Below are 15,413 nucleotides of genomic sequence, written 5' to 3'. Positions count from 1 at the left end.
TTTTTAATAATGGAGATATCCCATCTCCTAGAACTGGAAGGGACCTTGAAAGGTCATTGAGTCCAGCCCCCTGCCTTCACTAGCAGGACCAAGTACTGATTTTGCTCCAGATCCCTAAGTGGCCTCATCAAGGATTGAGCTCACAACCCTGGGTTTAGCAGGCCAATGCTCAAACCACGAGCTATCCCTCCCCCTAAGGCAGATAACAGTCTGCTTGCGAAACACAAGATCCCCCACAGCCAAATGGTCAAGCACAAGAACAAGGCCCAAGAACAGATACATTGAGAAAACTAGAAAACTTCTGGATATGGCAACCAGGTAAGATGACACGGTTACTATGGGTGATCTGAATGTGACTGATAAGAGACAACCAATTAGGGGGGGTTTTGGTGCAATAATGAAGTGTGGAAATGTTGCAAGTACTTCGGAGGGCGGGATTAGAATTCAAAATGTTCTGGACAAACTGGAGAAATGGTCTAAAATAAATAGGCTGAAATTCAATAAGAACAAATGCAAAGTACTGAACTTAGGAAGGACCAATAAATTGCATAGATACAAAATGGGGAATGACTCCCCAGGAAGGAGTACTGCAAAAAGGGGTCTGGAGGTCATAGTGAGTCACAAGCTAAATATGGGTCAACAGTGTAATGCTGTTGCAGAAAAAGCAAACAACCTTCTGGGATGTATTAGAAGGAGTGTTGTAAGCAAGACACGGGAAGTAATTCTTCTATTCTACTCTGTGATGATAAGACCTCAACGGGAATACTGTGTCCAGTTTTGGACACCACACTTTGGGAAAGATGTGGACAAATTGGAGAACTACACACCAGGGAAGGGGATCTAGAGACCATGAGGGGCACAGAGTAGGATTCTGGGAACAAGTGTTTCATCTCCTCAAGGCAGATAACAGAGGACAGCAACAAAAGTGGTTAAAGATCTAGAAAACATGACCTATAAAGAAAGATTGAAAAAAAATGGGTTTAAGTCTGGAGAAGAAAATACTGAGGGGGAACAGGATAAAAGTCTTCAATTACATAAAAGGTTGATATAAAGAAGAAGGTGAAAAAATGTTCTCTTTAACCTCTGAGGATAGGACAAGAAGTAATGGACTTAAATTGCAGCAAGGGCAGTTTAGGTTGGACATTAGGAAAAAAATCCTAACTGTCAGGGTGGTTAAGCACTGGAATAAATTGCCTAGAGAAGTTGTGGAATCTCCATCATTGGAGATTTTTAAGAGCAGGTTGGACAAACACCTGTCAGGGATGGTCTAGATAATACTTGGTCCTGCCTTGGTGCAGGGGCTGGGCTCGATGACCTCTCGAGGTCCCTTCCAAGCGTACATTTTTATGATTCTATGTACGTAGCATGAAATATATCAAATATGGACAAGGGAGATAAGTGTTCAGTTAGGTCACAAATGCAAGATCAAGACCAAGTCTTGAGAAGACGGTTCTAGAACACGCAGGTACCACCTGCGTCATGGCAGTACCTTACGGGGGCGCTAACGGAGCACAGTGTGTGTTAACAATGCCACACTGCTGGACTCTTTACGCGCTCTCTGTTTGCTTTGGGAGGAAAGGGTTCCTTTGAAGGCCACGTTAATGGAAGAGTCCGTACCTGAAGCACAATCACTGCAGCTGCAGCTGCACCCGCACCGACAGTGGGGAGTCAGGTGCCTAGAGAAAGAGTTTCCAAGGCACAATGACGGGTAGGTACCTGTCATGGTGTCGGCAGTCACTAGGTGCCCCCTTTCGGCCCAGTGACGCATTGCGGGTGGGCCCCACTGTAATTTCCCCCAATTGGGCAGCAATAGATTTGCTTTTAACAGCCTGATGCAAGGAGAAGCCAACACACACTCACAAAACAGCAAGTCCTCGTTGAGTCAGGCTTCAGGGCAGGGGGAAGTCACAGAAACGGTTCATGTGCTCCTCACCTCAGAACCCTAGTCCAGCTCCCAAGCGAAGTCTCTGGTTGGAGTGGTCTCCTAGGCTCCAGCTACACTCGGAACTGGGGTCGGATTCCCAGCGTGAGCAGACGAACATGCACTAGCTTGATGAACAGTAGCAGAGCCCTGGGAGCACAGGGAGGGCAGCAGAGAGGCACAGGCTGGCGGCCTCAGAACAAGCTTTTCCCAACAAAAACCAAAATGTTCAAGTGCCAGGGCCAGATTGGCAGAGCTCCACCAGAGCCCCTGGGCCAGATCCCCAGCGGGTGTAACGCAAACAGCTCCAGTGGAGCCCCTGGGCCAGACCCCCAGCGGGTGTAACGCAAACAGCTCCACTGGAGCCCCTGGGCCAGACCCCCAGCGGGTGTAAGGCAAACAGCTCCACTGGAGCCCCTGGGCCAGACCCCCACCGGGTGTAAAGCAAACAGCTCCACTGGAGCCCCTGGGCCAGACCCCCAGCGGGTGTAACGCAAACAGCTCCACTGGAGCCCCTGGGCCAGACCCCCAGCGGGTGTAACGCAAACAGCTCCACTGGAGCCCCTGGGCCAGATCCCCAGCGGGTGTAACGCAAACAGCTCCACTGGAGCCCCTGGGCCAGATCCCCAGCGGGTGTAACGCAAACAGCTCCACTGGAGCCCCTGGGCCAGATCCCCAGCGGGTGTAACGCAAACAGCTCCACTGGAGCCCCTGGGCCAGATCCCCAGCGGGTGTAACACAAACAGCTCTGGAGCCCATGAGATTTTGGCTGCTCCATTGTTTCTACAGCACTTTACACGGGCTGAGAGTCTGACCTTCACGTGTTTCAAGCTTCTGAAGGGCCTGTGAATATTCACGTCTGTTAGACAAGGGGTGGCTGGGGTCTGGTGGGCCCCACAGGGCTAGTTAGGTTCATGCAGTGCTTTAGGCAGACAGACTAGCCACTGTTCTGCCCTCCCACTCTTCACCCCACTTCCGGAGCACCCTCAAGGCCCACTGCACGTCTCCATTCGTGGCTGTCTAGAGCAGGTGCCGATTTCCTGGAGCTATTGGGTGTAGTAGTGAGGTGAGGCTTCAGTTACTGTGTAGGGCAAAGTCTTTGTTTTGATTTGCTTTGTGTTGCTAAACCCCATTCCACACTTGCGCTGTCTGCTGCACCCAGGGAGCAGTAGCAGAACCACACACCAGGGAAGGGGATCTAGAGACCATGAGGGGCACAGCATAGGATTCTGGGAACAAGTGTTTCATCTCCTCAAGGCAGATACAAGCCAAGTGCTGGGTACCTCCAAGCATCTCCTCATCCCACCTTCCACAGCGAGACACAGGCTCCTCATTAGAAACCCAGGTGGGCAGCTCAGCATTCACGCCGCTGTGTAACTATCCCTGGCCCCAATCCTGCAGACACTCACCCACGTGCCTAACTTTAAACCAGTGACTGAACAGCCCCATTGACTTCCATGGAATGACACCTCAAAGGGACGCATCCATCTAAGTGTTTACAGGATCAGAGCCAGGTCTCTAGCTGCCTCTGGCAAGACTAGTCACAGAACCAGCACGGGTTTCAGAGTAGCAGCCATGTTAGTCTGTATCCGCAAAAAGAACAGGAGTACTTGTGGCACCTTAGAGACTAACACATTTATTAGAGCATAAACTTTCGTGGGCTACAGCCCACTTCTTCGGATGCACAGTTTTCCTCACCCCTGGAAATCAGTGTAAATAGCTCTCCGTTTGTTTTCCCTCCAATTGCTGGATTCAAAACAAAGTATTGGTGAGTACAAACATTCTGTAGTTGTCTTGGGTCAGAAGGGGCGATTTTTTCACACACGACTTCTGTCGTTTGAAAACAGTCAGCAGTTGCACCTGCTTGTACAATAGATGCTTCTGGGGCACTGTGTTAATTCTAATTTAAGGCTTTTAACCTTGAGAGTGATTTCTGAATGCTAAAATGAAACAAATGCTGCTAAAGATTAGCTTTACATAGGAGCTTGAAGAACCTGTGAATAATGAGATGAATGTTTAAACAGAGTTTTTGTCATTTTAATTCCCTGGGTTTTGAATTCATTGCATGTGGACAATTCCTGTGTATCAAGTCTAGAGTAAGGCTAGGTCTACACTGGGGGGGGGAAATTGATTTAAGATATGGAAATTCAGCTACGCGAATAGCGTAGCTGAATTCGACGTATCCTATTCGACTTACCCCACTGTGAGGACGGCAGTAAATCGACCGCCGCAGCTCCCCTGTCGACAGCGCTTACTCCTCCTGACGAGGTGGGAGTACGCGCGTCGATTCGGGGATCGATTTATCCGTCTGGATGAGACGTGATAAATCGATCCCCGAGAGTTCGATTTCTACCCGCCGATCCGGGCGGGTAGTGTAGACTAGCCCTGAATAGTATATCCATCTATGTTGGACAGTTGCATTCTATTTGAAAAACAAGACTTGCAGCAGTTTTTAAAGTTGTTTTGATGGTTTATCTGCTTCCGGAGGACACCTTCGCTTGAGGGGGCATCTCCTGGGCCTCCTGGAGAAAAGCAATACACTGTTTAGCCTTTGGAGCCCAGTCAGTAGATACAATGCTGAGTAGCTGACTGGGCGAGACAGAATCTTTAAACGCAGGGCTTGTGGGGGAAACCCCACAGGTGCTCACAGAATCATACAAATTTAAACACTACACATAAGTTTTCCCCCTTTTATCTTTACCCAGAGATTTTCAACTGGTCTGTCTCTCATCCTTCTGGATCCAAGAACAAGTGTAGATATTCTTATAGAAAAACATAAAAACAGCCATGCTAGGTTAGACCAATGGTCCATCTAGTCCACTATCCTGTCTTCCAACAGTGGCCAGTGCCAGGTGCTTCAGAGGGAATGAACAGAACAGGCACTCATCGAGTGAGCCATCCCCTGCCATCCATTCCCCGCTTCTGGCAAAAAGAGATTTAGGTACACCCAGACAAGGGGTTGCATCCCTGACCATCCTGGCTCATAGCCATTGATGGACCTATCCTCCACCAACTTATCTAATTCTTTTTTGAACCCCATTATAGTTTTGGCCTTTGTGATGGACAATGGAACACCGTCTCTCTTTTTTCCCTGACTGTCCGTTTGATCCCCCTCTATACCAATATTACAGTAATGAGATTTATGTCACTGAATCTCGGTGATGCCAATTAAATGATAATTTAGCTGATGTATTAATACTTCCCGTTCTTCCTGGTTATTCTCCAGACTCCTTGCATTTGTTTATAGACATTTAAGCTGTTGAGCAGATTCCCCCACTGATTTCCTCTTATTGCTCTTATGACCCTGTTGTAATTTTCCCCCCCACACCATCTAGCCCTCTGTTACGGTCACCCTTTTAACTTACCTGTGAGCTTTTGTCTCCTGCCCCCTTTCAACCTAGTTTAAAGCCCACCTTACTCGGTTGCTAAGTCGGTGCGTGAAGACCCTCTTCCCCTTCTTGTCCATGGGACCCCATCTTGTCTCAGCAAACAGCCTTCCTTGATTTCCAGTCTGAATTTGTCTAGCTTCAATCTTGTCACACCCTTGTCTGCTAGACTGAAGAGCCCCGATGTCAAATTTCTGTTCCTCATGTGGGCACTTGCAGGCCGATTTCGCCCACCCAGTTCAGATTCTAGGAGTAGCTTTAGGTAAATTAAAATGCACCCCCCAAGGAGATGACCTAGGTTGCTGGGGCTCTGTCTGCTGGCAGCTCAGGGAGAGGCGCACTGTCCCTGATAGGGAGGGGGAGCCAAGGCAGACTCAGAGTCTGCCCGGCAACCAATAGGGAGTGAGGTGCCCTCCCAGGGAGCTCAGGAAAGGGGAGAAGCCATTTTTGGGGCAGTCTGGAGCCAGCCAGGGGAAGGACAGGACTGGCTGTGTGGGGAGCTGGGGAGTCCAGGCCTGCATGCAGGGTTCCCCCTGAGAACTGGCCTCTAGGGACCTGACAGCAGATCCCTCAGCTGGGCCTTTCCTTCTCCACTGATGATTCCCGGTTTGTAGAGCTTTGCTGGGAAACTTCCCCAGCCAGGCTGAGTTCGCCCTCCAGCTCCCTAGGGGAGACCAGTCCCCACATGGTCACCTCTGCTCTGGCTGCTAGTCCGGGGCTGCTGCCTGCTGGGCGTGTGTCTGGACACTGGACTAGGAGGCGACAGTTTGGATTTTAGTACAGTTGTGTAACCTGCACCTTGAGCCCTGCACCCCTTTGTAGTGAGGGGAAATCCTGGGACCGACGCAGCCTGACTCCTGCCTGAAGAGGATCCCTGCCGGCAGGGATCAGCCCCTCTGCAGTGACCAATGAGTCCAGAGTCATCTCTGAACCCGAGGATCATTCATGGAGTTTGTGAGTGCACCATCCTTTAGTTAGTCAGTCAGGGAACTTGTTTTGGGGACCCCCTACACCCTGCACTGTGTCCTCGAGCCAGGGAGTGAGGGGTTTGGGGATTTTATGACCTGCTGTGTATTACACCTGTGGAGGGACTTACCACCTCCTCCCACTTGTGAGTCCTTTGGGCTGTACTGAACCCCGTCAGCCACACTGCCAAACCCCTGCAGAGACGATATCGTGGTCATAGGTCATCAAGGGCCCCAACAAAGTACCTGTACCAACGGGACACTGATCTTACATTTGCTACCTCAAGTCACGTGACTGGGGAAAGTCACAGGTATTAGCAGCATGGGCAGCGGTAAACCTAACAATTGTGTTACCCTGTTATGTTATATTTGTCTCCTGTTTAATATAATTATTGTGTTGAATATATTGTATGTGTTTGGGTTATTTCTTGGAAGCCTCCAACTATCTGGCAAGTAAGTGAGGGTTACCCTGTGGTTAGAATTTCCCTCCCAAGCTGCCCTGGTGACCCTGCCAGGAAGGAGTGAGGGGGGTGGAGGCACCGCCAAATAAATTCATAGGAAAAAATAAAGAAGATACACCCTGCTGAGTGGGTGGCGGGATCCAGAAGAACCCAGACTTGTCCATCAAAACCTGTCAGCAGATTGGCATTAAAGAAGGTAACCGGGTGGAGAGGGGGCGCTACAAGAACATTTTAAATAGATTATCCTCCCACTTTCTCTGTTCATGCAGCAGTGTAACTCCTTTGACTTCCAGGGATTTCCTTCTCCTTTTCACCAATGTCAGTGAGATGAAAACCAGGCTCTTCAGTACCATGAACAATTTTCAGCATTGTCAATGGTGGCCCTAGTTTATAAGCACTGCCAGCACGTGAATGGGCCAAGTCCATCCTTGGCCTTACACTGGTTTTACTCTGCTGACTCAGAGCCATTCCTGATTTACACTAGAGCAAGTCAGAGGAGGTGCAGGCTCATTGACTCCATGGGGTTTGGTGTACAGCTCTCTACAGGTTATCTAGTAGGCACAGTAATGACATCATATTGTTGCCCTCTATTTTCTTGGTACCACAGTGCACTACGCTACACACCAGTGACAGGCAGACTCAAAGGTTCAGAACCAAGTTCAGTTCAATTGAAAGAAGCATCCAGAAGTTCAGATGCTTCTCAGAAATTAATCCAAACTAAGATGACCTCTTGAGCATGCAAACTTGGTTGATAATCTTGCAAGAACTTTCTTGTGTGATTCCTGGTCAGAGTTCTAACTGGGGAAAAAACAGTCATTGTACTCGTCCCAGCTCCACACACAAAATAATCTTTACCCATGTGAGTCCATCAGAATGTATCCCCCTCGGTGAGGCTGTTTTCTTCAGCAGCTTAGGAGAGGCTGGCATTAACTGTAGAGCCCCAGCCTGCCGGAGTCTGAGCCCTGTTGCTGGTACTTCCTGCGGCTGAATGGGCTGGAAATAGAAAGTGTGAGCAGCATTTACTGTTTTTATGTCTACTGCTTCCAGTCTCAGTAAGAACTAAGACATGCAAGGGCCAGTGGGAAACCAGGGGAAAATAAAGAAAAAAAAAGATTAATGGGCCACAACTAATTCTAGACAGTGGTTGAGCTTGTGTGGGACTTTCAGATATTTATTTTCTAATTAAATTTGCTCAACACAAATCTGTGTAAGATGCTCCCATATTATTAGACTGAATTAATAATAATTTAACTTGTTCAGTGTTTATCTATACTTTTGAAAAATTCAATCACTTTATATTAAGGATCAATTTATAAATAGGTTATACATGATTGCGATATATTTTAATATATAATTAAGATATAATTATAGGTTTTATAGTGCAACAGGTCCAACAGGGATCAGTTCAGGGTCCAGTTCTGTTCAATATCTTCATCAATGATTTAGATAATGGCCTAGAGAATACACATATAACATTTGTGGATGATACCAAGCAGGGAGGGGTTGCAAGTGCTTTGGAAGATAGGATTAAAATTCAAACTGATATGGATAAACTGGAGAAATGGTCTGAAGTAAATAGGATGAAATTCAATAAGGACAAATGCAAAGTACTCCACTTAGGAAGGAATAATCAGTTGCACACATACAAAATGGGAAATGACTACCTAGGAAGGAGTACTGCGGAAAAGGATCTGGGGGTCATAGTGGATCACAAGCTAAATAATGTTGTCACACTGTTGCAAAAAAAAGCGAATACCATTTTAGGATGTATTAGCAGGAGTGTTGTAACAAGACACAAGAAGTAATTCTTACGCACTACTCCATGATGATTAGGCCTCAGCTGGAGTATTGTGTCCAGTTCTGGATGCCACATTTCAGGAAAGATGTGGACAAATTGGAGTAAGTCCAGAGAAGAGCAACAAAAATGATTAAAGGTCTAAAAAACGTGACCTATGTGGGAAGATTGGAAAAAAAATTGGATTTGTTTAGTCTGGAGAAGAGAAGACTGAGAGGGGACATGATAACAGTTTTCAAGTACATAAAACGTTGTTACAATAAGGAGGGAGAAAATTGTTCTTCTTAACCTCTGGATAGGACAAGAAGCAATGGGCTTAAATTGCAGCAAGGGCGTTTTAGGTTGGACATTAGGAATAACTTCCTAACTGTCAGAGTGGTTAAGCACTGGAATAAATTGCCTAGGGAGGTTGTGGAATCTCCATCATTTTTAAGAGCAGGTTGGAAAAACACCTGTTAGGGATGGTCTAGATAATACTGAGTCCTGCCTTGAGTGCAGGGGACTGGACTAGATGAGCTCTCGACTGGTCCCTTCCAGTTTTATGATTCTATGATTCTATGACCATGGTTTATAACCAACTATCACACCTCCTACTGATGTGCTTATAGCCATGTCTAACACATGGTACTCCTGCGTGTAACATGTTTAACGGCATCTATAAATAATTTAAAAACATAAGAACGGCTGTACTTGGTCAGACCAATGGTCCACCTAAACCAGTTTCCAGTCTTCCAAGAGTGGCCATGCCAGATGCTTCAGAGGGAATGACCAGAACAGGGTAATTATCGAGTGATCCATCCCCTGTCGTCCAGCCCCAGCTTCTGGCGGTTGTATGTTGAGGGACACCTGGAGCATGGGGTTGCATCCCTGATCATCTTGGCTAATAGCCATTGATGGCCGTTTCCTCCCTGAACGTAGCTGTTACGACCTTTGTCAATCATTTATAAGTGAAACCTTAATATAAAATCTGACTCAGAGTTCAGAACATAGGATTCATGATATTGAAGAGCAAATCTAGACACATGCATATTGTTTGATTAACAGAATTCCAGTCTGCTCTAACAGCTACAGCTATGCAAATAGTGGAAAGAAATTGTGCTACAAATATTCATTTCCAATTGAGAGTGAATTTTGATTCACACCATTTCATGGCCTTTTGGTTTTCACTTTCAGTGAACATTCAAAGCTTGAGAATTCACTCTAGTAAAAAGTTCTAATGAAAAGAAAATTTAGTTCAAATGCTGAAATGTTTGCCTGAAGGAAACTTCAGAGGTACATTTGATTGTAAAAATTGTATTTTAAGATGTATTTGCTAGTTACCTCAGCCATCCAAGCAAGGAACAGAAACAATGCCAACAATAAGTAATTTTTTTGTTTGTTTTTTTTAGAAAGCGGCATGATCACAAAATTAAACAAAGAGTAAGAATTTCTCTACATTTTATTACGTTGCCTCTGGACAAAACAACTCAATAGCTAAAACTTATTAAATTCAATTTTAATCAAGTGCCTTGGTAGTTATACAGCTCGCTGAGTTATCACTTTCTTGAGTGCCACATTACTAAAGAACTTTAACAGAACTAGAAACCCAGAGAAGAAGGGCAGTCTATATTCTCACAGGTTCCGCAGCTTTCATTGATTCTTGATTCATTGGTTGCGGCAGGCTAGAAAATCAGCCTCGGGAACTCATTCTCTGTCTCCTTCTCTTCTTTGGTAAATTAATGAGGAATCTCTTTTCCATTCCTCTTCAGGCAGGCAGTACATTGTCACCTTACTATTTCCACGAGAAGGAAGTGGCCCGAGAGTGGAGCAGAGCAGGATGTAACAGGACATTCATTTGGCCACTCGTCTATAGGTACTGATTCTGAAGTCAATGGCAGAGCTCCCGTGCACCGAAATGGAGAGGAACCAGACTGAGAGAGAAAGAAGCTTTCCCTGGGGGATGAGGGGCAAACACTTCAGTCCTGGAGACAAAGACTGAACCAAGAGGGAGGCAAGGAGTTGACCACACAATGGTGGGGTTGTTGTCTCTATGCATCCCAAAGACATGGCAGCTCTGAAATCAGTTTCACTGTCTCTTACTTTTAACTTTTCTGGGCCTGATCCAAAGCTCATTAAAGTCAATGCGAGTCTTTCCATTGACTTCCCTAGGCTCTGGATGAGGCCCTAGACCTGCTACACCGTAGGTCTGGGATTTTCAGCCTGCTTCAGCTAGCCTCTTCCTCCAGTTGCCCGGCATTCTGTGCAGCGTGAGCGTCTCATCACAGACAGACCAGAACATGTGATGACTGACTGATCAGAATGGCACACCCCCTGGAGTACTAGGGGCTGAAGGCTCTGCCATACAGCATGTCCTTCACAGGGTAGTTCACATATCTGCAATAACGTCTAGGATCCATGACTGGTCATACAGAGGCACAGAGACATTCATTTTTTTCTACATGTGGTTATTTTTATTACATAATCCCTACTAGAAGAATTCATTCATTCATAGAATTCTATTTATTTTGCATGGAATATTTCCCATGCCTTGGATTGGGATCCCTGCTAGAGAGTCAGGGCTCAGCCCTACAGTCCACAGTTAGGCAAATCTGGGCTGCATGGGAGTTTTGTATGTGTGGGAGAATTAGTGCTGCTTAATGCCATTTCAGAAACAAGACATCAAACCCTGCCTAGTTTTCCTCAAATGAATCATAGAATCATAGAAGATTAGGGTTGGAAGAAACCTCAAGAGGTCATCTAGTCCAACCCCTTGCTCAAAGCAGCACCAACCCCAACTAAATCATCCCAGCCAGGACTCTGTCAAACTGGGCCTTAAAAACCTCTAAGGATGAAGATTCCACCACCTCCCTAGGTAACCCATTCCAGTGCTTCACCACCCTCCTAGTGAAATAGTGTTTCCTAATATCCAACCTGGACCTCCCCTACTGCAACTTGAGACTATTGCTCCTTGTTCTGTCATCTGGCACCACTGAGAACAGTCTAGATCCATCCTCTTTAGACTGAACCCCCCTTCAGGTAGTTGAAGGTTGCTATCAAATCCCTCCTCACGCTTCTATTCTGCAGACTAAATAACCCCAGTTCTCTCAGCCTCTCCTCGTAAGCCATGTGTCCCAGCCCCCTAATCATTTTCATTGCCCTCCGCTGGATTCTCTCTAATTTGTCCACATCCTTTCTGAAGTGGGGGGGCTCAAAACTGGACACAATACTCCAGGTGCGGCCTCACCAGTGCCGAATAGAGGGGGATAATCACTTCCCAGAATAATCTGCTGGCAATGCTCCTACTAATACAGCCCAATATGCCATTAGCCTTCTTGGCAACAAGGGCACACTGCTGATTCATATCCAGCTTCTGATCCACTGTGACCCCCAGGTCCTTTTCTGCAGAACTGCTACCTAGCCATTCGGTCCCTAGTCTGTAGCAGTGCATGGGATTCTTCCTTCCTAAGTGCAGGACTCTGCACTTGCCCTTGCTGAACCTCATCAGATCTCTTTTGGCCCAATCCTCCAATTTGTCTAGGTCACCCAGGGCACTATCCCTGCCCTCCAGCATATCTACCTCTCCTCCCAGTTTAGTGTCATCTGCGAATTTTCTGAGGGTGCAATTAATCCCACCATCCAGATCATTAATAAAGATATTGAACAAAACCGGCCCTAGGACTGACCCCGGGGCACTCCACTTGATACTGGCTGCCAACTAGACATGGAGTCATTGATCACTATCCATTGAGCCCGACAATCTAGCCAGCTTTCTATCCACTTTATAGTCTATTCATCCAGCCCATACGTCTTTAACTTGCTGGCAAGAATATTGTGGGAGATCATATCAAAAGCTTTGCAAAAGTCAAGATAGATCATGTCCACCGCTTTCCATGTTGACTGTTCCTGATCACCTTCCTCTCCTCCAAGTGCTTCAAAATGGTTTCCTTGAGAATCCGCTCCATGATTTTTCCAGGGACTGAGATGAGGCTGACTGCAATGACCGTAATGGTCTTTTACTTCCTCTGCTCTGGGCATTACTATACTTAGGGACTAATAGATATTTTATTGTATGCTTTCTAGGTTCTCTCATATATAACTTCATTTCTCTTTTAACTAACATTTTTTTTCAGTTCTGTAAGCTCTGCTCTTAGGAGAACTTTGAAGACAACAGCAGGCAAGAATTAAGTTCTATTATTTAGTTTGCGTATTTCACTCTTTTGAACAAGTGGGTTTCCAATCCTTGGGCATGGAAATAAACTTGCTTTTTAAAATCACTATTCAGGCATCCTTAAGAAACTGGACTCAAGAGAGTGAGGTAACTTCCAAAGCACAGTATAAGGAAAGGAAACGATTGCATTAAAAATATTTTATTTTGCATAAATATTATGTTTGTAAAGTGTTAATGTATGAGTAATTTTTCAGTCATGGAAGAAGAATGAAGCTCCTTGAGAGACTGGTTCCTTACCATGAAAATTAACCCATGGTTTTACAGGTTTTTTTATTAAATACTGCGAAGAAGCACTGGTAAAGATATGACTGATTGTGTTGGGTGATGACATCCCTTAGTGTTCAAGTAGCTTTCCCCGAGGAGAACCGAGTGCTCCGATACCCTGAAGAGGACGGAAGCACAGCAGCAGCTCTGATCACGGTGCTCATGGTCTAATCTGCCAATAAATTACTTGCTACAGTGTTTTGCTTTGCTCTGTTTTATCAGCACCTCCTAGCCTTAACCTGCACAGCCCCTAGAGAACCAGCTGCCAGCAGGCCGGTGATCTGATTAAATGACACAAAAGGGATTATGGTGCCTGGAGTGGGATTACCCAAGTGTTTGATGTAAAGCGTGTGCTCAAGTGCTTTGCTGGGCTGGGGCCTAGAATGGGATTAATTTTTGTGGCCTCCAAAACAAATAGTAGTAGTAGTAGTAGGCAGCATTGCTCTGAAACAGATTCACAACATGCAGAGTCCCTCAGAAGCCAGGCAGTGAGCAGCGTGTGATGTAAGCAAGCATGCTGCCCCTTGAAGGCCAGGACAGGCCCAGAGGGCCTGTTACAGGGCCTCAGTCCCATTAAAAGCAGGTCTTCTGGGGGCTGTAGGCCTGGGGACAGGCCCTGACTGCGAAGGAGGGAGCAGAATATAAGAGAGTTCTGGTCTCAGTTGGGGAGAAAGTGGGGAGATCACTTCAGAGCTGGGATTGGATCCCCACAGGCAGGCCAAGATGGGGAGTGGCCTTGGGAGTCAGGGATTCTATGATTCTAGGATTCTAAGTGAGGGAGGTCCACGCACCTGGCCAGGGTCTAAGTCAGCAGACCCAGTCACAGGTGGTCACATACAGAGAGGACCAACGTCTGCCATCATCAGAGCCAGTGTAAATGGGGAATCCATCCATTTCATCGAATGCAGCTGCTCCACCACAGCTGTCATCAGCGTAACTGAGGCCTTGTCTGTGCTGGAGAAATGCGCACGGAGAACTCAGTGACCTGGCAAGCTCTTCACGCCGACGCACGCCTGCTGCATGGTGATGGTCAGGGAGGGCACTACCAGTGCGACTTTACCACTTGTACCAGAAGAACATTTTGGGGTGAAACTGACTGTGCGCCAGTGGGAATGCCACATGCTGGCACAGCTGGTGCCCAGCAGGTCTGACAGCTCCCTCGGCTGTTACCCCCTGAGTCCTTCACCTGCCTGCATCCGTGCCCCTATCCGGATTCCCTCCCTTCATAAACGTGTCCATCCCGTGTGAGGCACAGTCTAACTCTGCGCCAGGACACTGAGTGTTATTAAGGTTTTCCACAAAGGAGTCTGTGACGGGGTTCCCCTCACAAAGCTAGCACCTCCTGCTGGTCGTCTCGGAGATCAGCTCTGCGGGTCAGTACACCCACTCCCGGTGGTGCCTCACCTGCCATCACGTCTGCTCCTGAACCCACATCCCTCCAAAGACCACAGCGTCCTCTTCATGACAGCCCTCCAGCCGTGCCAGGATCTGCACTGCCCCTTCTGGGGGCCAGTACTGCAGTCCACCTATCCAGCCACTTCCTCAGTGGTGAGTGTGGGGGGACGGACTCAGGCCTGCCCGCTACTCCGGGTCATGGCCCAGGGACCTGGTAGATGGCAGCCATGTGCTGCTTCCCCTCCAACCCCTCAGCATATTTCCCTGGGCCGTGTCTCTGTGGCCCCCAGCACCCTCTTCTATTAGCTCTCTCTAGCTTCCCCGGTCCCTGCTGTAGCACTGCTCTGACCAGGGTGTTGGCACTCCTTCCTCATGCTAGAACTTGATCTTCCCTCCTTGAGCGCCAGGTGGCTGATCCTGCTCTGCTCTGCAGCTCTTCTTATATGGGCCTGCCAGGCCCTGATTGGCTGTCCTTGCAGCCCCCCACCCCCATTGGCTGCTTTTCGTGCATCCTCCCTAGGGCTCTATTAACCTGGACAGGCCAGTGTGGGGCAGATGCCCCATCATAGGGTCATTAAAGGAAAAGACAGCTGCGCCATTCTCTGTGCCACATATTGTGCCAGGCAGTGGAAGCCGCAATGGGAATGAGCAGATATGAGGTAACAGAACACGTCTAGTTGGTACAACAGAGTGACGCAGAGGAGATGCAGCGAAAGTTTTTAATTTCCTTGCTTTTGTGAGTTTAGATTGATCCTTAATCTTTTTTTTTTAATTGCACGACATTAATATTTGTAAAAAAACTTTACTAATTTAATTTGCCTTCTCGCTGCTACATGGTGATGACTCACGCTCACCAGGCTATTGTTCACAGTATGCAACAGTGATATGTGGTGTTTGTCACAGCAATTTCATTAGTCTGGTTTTAGATCTTGATACAGAATATCAATATATTAACATTTCCACTGTAAAATGGCGCTCGTAATTAACAGATCTTTAAATAGCAATGATAGAGCAGTATC

The sequence above is a fragment of the Chrysemys picta genome, chromosome 4 (genome assembly GCF_011386835.1).
Source record: "Chrysemys picta bellii isolate R12L10 chromosome 4, ASM1138683v2, whole genome shotgun sequence".
NCBI classification, from domain to species: Eukaryota; Metazoa; Chordata; order Testudines; family Emydidae; genus Chrysemys; species Chrysemys picta.
Note: the sequence above shows the minus strand (reverse complement) of the source record.